The sequence below is a fragment of the Bidens hawaiensis genome, unplaced genomic scaffold (assembly GCF_021521415.1).
Source record: "Bidens hawaiensis isolate Kalapana, Puna unplaced genomic scaffold, B.hawaiensis_p1.1 tig00035270_1, whole genome shotgun sequence".
NCBI lineage: Eukaryota > Viridiplantae > Streptophyta > Magnoliopsida > Asterales > Asteraceae > Bidens > Bidens hawaiensis.
Window position 1 is genome coordinate 156840 of NW_027505361.1, and position 4623 is coordinate 161462.

The window sequence follows — 4623 nt, forward strand, 5'->3', positions numbered from 1 at the left end:
ATTTTTACTTGCCTTTCCACCAAAGAGGAGAAATAATGATATTTGTCCTTTTTAAATTTTCAATTTTGATTAATTTAATATTTCAAATAGAATTATATATTTTTATGTTCTTATTGAAGCTCAAGGTTTCGATGGTGGTCTCCAACAATTCTTAATACTTAATATAATGAGCATAATGCAACACACATATCAAAGATATAGAACCTGAGTTTGCGTAGACCTGTATGTCATGAAAAGACCGAAGCATGTTTATATGCCTAGCCCAAATGGGCTCAGACTCGAGTGAAAGGGGCTCAAAACCGAGCTGAATGAGCTCAAAGTTGAGCGGGAGGGGCTGAAAACTGAGCTTCGTCGCCTCTCAACTTTACTAAACATGTCTAGATCTAAATATCGTGTAGACACTTGCAGTTTTCATACCGCTCTTATGCTTCAATGCATGCTCTTTGGGCGTCTCTATGAGTTCGTATGAACCCTGGGTTATATTGGGCCTTTCAACCGCAATGTCTTCAACCTTTGTGTTGTCTTTTTCATTTTTGATACCGGCTCTTCGTTGCCTTTCATGCTTTGGAGGTAGCAAGTGTGGGCCTACCGATGCAACCGATTTGGTTACGTCAATTTTAGTGAAATATAGTGGCAGTGGCGGCATGTCGCCAAGATTTTCTTCGGCCATTTATTTAGAGGCTGTCGGTGGAAACTCTGGCCAGAGCAAGGTCTCACGGAGAACCTTTTTTTTTGGCGAGAAAACGGATGGACAACACCGAGAACCTTTTTTTGGTGAGACAACGGCGGCAACAGTGTACTTGATGGTGGTCGTCGGCCATTCTTTAGAGGTTGTGGGTGGGAACCTTTCGCCAGAGCTTTAGGTCCCACGGATGACGCCAATGGTTGAACCCTAAATGTTTCATTAGTGAATGCATGAAGGATTCAAGAGTGACTCTAGACAATGGCCGATATGGTGAGTGCAATGAAGAGTTTGAACTACAAGGATTCATATGTTGCCCATGACAACCACCTATTCCGGTTGATAGTCGTACAATTCTTAAACACCATTACATTACATTAGATACCTTAGATTAAATGTTAGTGATTTTAGTGTATTCACTTGTTAATAAAGTAAATTGTAATATGAATCTAAATAAGTCAGGTACGGAGTTCACACTTATTTGATTTTATTATAATTTATATCCAATTGATACTTAGGGCAAGGGTGCAAAAGTCGCTAGGTGGACCCTAGGCGGCCGACTGAGGAGTTGGGTGTACTCGGAGTACTTGGGGAGTACTCAGAGAATACTCTGAAATAGTAAATATAATGAAAATTAACTTTTGAATATTATATATATGTCCAATATTATAACTTTACTAATATTTATAACAAAATATGTGAATATCAATATAAATAATATAAATACATTTATAAATACCAAATTATTCTAAAATTTGTTGATCATTAGTTGAAAAAAGTGATATTCTTTTTTTAATATTATAGAAATATGTATTGTGTTTTATTTTTTAAGTTAAAATCAGCTCAAGTTGACCAACTAGCTGTGATTCTGGCTGATGTTGACTACCTTTGATCAATTTTTAGTAACTAGGCAGAGTTAAAGAAACTCCCCTCAGCATCAGACCTTATAGACCTACTTTTACAGCATTGCTTAGGGGCGAATCTCCTAAGTTATGGGGGGTTCTAAGAGGGCAGCACCCCTTGTAGCAGAGTCCAATGGGTGGCAGTCCCTGACGGAGTCCAAGGGGCAGAGCCCCTCCATTTAGACATTAATTGCTTTATAAAATGTATTAGAAATTTAATTTTATTAAATATCGTATATAATCTTTTGGTGTCTAAATGGAGTGCATCTGATGTATTTTGAATTTCAAAATACATGATAACTGCTAATGGCAGTAGTTGCCAAGACCCTAACCCTAATAAACTGTTTCTTAATAATACAAAGTTTTTTCTGGTTCATCATACTCTCAGAAATATCATACTCAAGTTTTGCTCAAATTATTCCGAGTTTTATCCGGTCAAAATATTTGGGAACCACAAATATTTTAATCTAATAGTATTTACACGACTCTCAGATATCCAAAGATACCCATTCGCAGAAATTCCCCAACATTAAATGAATGACTATTTAATAATGAAGAGTAGCAAAATCGTTAATGCATATGATATACGTTCGGTAACTATAAGATTAGTCAATGATTTCTTACAATATATAAATAATCATGAAACCATAATAGCAAATCTTACATTTAGTTGAAGCAACATCAAACAAAAGAGTTCACTAGAGCTATCAGTGTTGTCCTAAACGTCCAACAATAATGGCTTTAATTTATTACGTTTATTTTTGCAGCTAAGGCCCCGTTTGTTTTTTGTAGAGAAATAAGTCTGAATCTGAATACCACATCTGAATGTTAAGAGGTGGTTCAAATGTCTGAAATCTGAATCATTAAGAGGTGGAGGCTAGAGACGAACCTCTAGTCGTCGAAGATGGAGCATAGTATCTAGGTTAGAAGTTAATGGAGGCCGGAGACAAACATATGTTTTTTTTGGGTTAAGAGGTTTTCAGACCCACTAAAAGCTCTTACTGGTTCAGATGCTATTAAGACGTTGAACCTCTTAATGCCAGAAAAAAAACAAACAGCCCCATGTCTGATTACGTCTGACCGAATCAGACGTTTTTCTCAATTCAAAGAAAAGAGGCAAAAACAAACAGGGCCTAAGGCACCGAAGAAGATGTGTTTATAAGATTATTTGCCAATTGTTGTGTGCATAAACTTGTATTTTAAATTTATTACAACGTGTTTTGTATTGATGTATTCAATATATTTTATTACGGTAATTGTCATATGAATTAAAAAAGACCTCTTATTTTAAATTTATTGTTATAAAAAAGATTATTCCATTGACAAATAAGTCGTTGAAAGTGATTGATCATGTATTGGTCATAGAAGGTTGGCAGTTGCATTATATATATATATATTTATCATCAAAATTTTCATTAATACAGTTATATGATTTAAATGACCTAATAATTAGCTTTTGTTTATGCTATATATACGTACGAGTTCAGCTAGCTAGCCAGCCATCAATGAGCTCAACACCGGTGAAACTCATTTCAGAATGCTTCATCAAACCATTAGACGACCTATCACCGGAGGCAAAGCAGCCTATCCATTTTACACCGTTTGAGCTACCTTATCTCAATATCTGATACACTCAAACAGGTCTGCTTTTTGCAAAACCACAAGATTTCTCCGTAACCACTTTCTTGGATGACCTCCAACACTCTCTCTCCGCCACCCAAACCCATTTCTACCCGCTTGCTGCCCGTGTCACCACCAAAAAACATGTCATCTACCTAGACCCCGAAAACATCTCTGGCGTCAAATTTATTTATGTGACCACGGACGCCACACTCTCCGATGTACTTGACCCACCCTACGTACCTTTACTTGTTAACTCGTTTTTTTATCTTAATGAAGCCGTTTCCCATGACGCTCACACGCTTCCGGTGTTATCCATTCAGGTGACCGAGCTACTTGATGGGATCTTCATCGGTGCTCGGTTAACCACATGGTGGCCGACGAAACCACTTTTTGGCATTTCATGGTTACTTGGAGTGAAATATTTCGATCAGGCGGACAATATCATGGTGCGGTTTCCCATCCTCCAATATTCAAACGATGGGTTCTGGATGGATATGATCCTATTATCACTCTCCACCATGATCAATATGATACCGAACGAGTAGAAAATAATAATATTCTACCGTTTAAGCGGCGATTCTTCAGTTTATCATCTCTTCCATATCCGAACTCAAAGCAAAAGCAAATTCCGAATGCAACACGCAAAACATTTCAAGTTTACAAGCAGTGCTCGGACTGTTATGGAGGTATTCATGGTTTCCACCAGGCGTAGGTTGAACCCACCCTTGTCTGATTATTATTTTGGTAACCCTATTCAACCCGTGGGAGGCAAGGCAAGTGTAGAGGAGTTGCTGGCTCATGGTATTGGGTGGGCGGCTTTACAGCTACACGAAGCCGCGAAAAACCACGATGATAAAGCAATTAAAGAAATGGTTGAGTCATGGATTAGGAAGCCGGTGATATATAGTATGAGTCTGCAGGCTGATCCAAACGCTGTGCATGTTGGAAGCTCACCGAGATTTGACATGTACGGGTGTGAATTCGGGTTGGGGAAAGCGGTAGCAGCCCGAAGCGGGTCCACGTAAGAAGGCGACGGGATGATAACGATGTATCCGGGACGGGAAGGTGGCGGGAGCATGTGCGTGGAAGTTTGTCTTTTGCCGGAGTATATGAAGAATATTGAATCTGATGAGGTGTTTATGAGTGCTTTAATGATAAACTAATTAATTAAACCATGGTTTGTTTCCTACACTACATATATTGTACGTCTTGGTAACTCATCTTTAATTAAGGAGCAGTAAGAAAACTTTTGGAGATAACTTCTTGAATACTAGAATTGAGTAACATGCATGGAAATGATATGCAATGTTGAAGGATGTTTGTAGAGAGATGAACATGCATGAGATTATTGAATTATTAATGTTTGTACTGATAATTAATCATTTTAAATTTATATACATACACACACCAAATGTT

At 37.8% G+C, this 4623-nt stretch overlaps 1 pseudogene; it reads left to right on the forward strand.

Annotated features, from left to right (window-relative positions):
• The first annotated feature begins 3030 nt into the window (after positions 1 to 3030).
• On the forward strand, positions 3031 to 4400 carry LOC143612696 (putative acetyltransferase At3g50280; annotated as a pseudogene).
• The last annotated feature ends 223 nt before the right edge of the window (positions 4401 to 4623 follow it).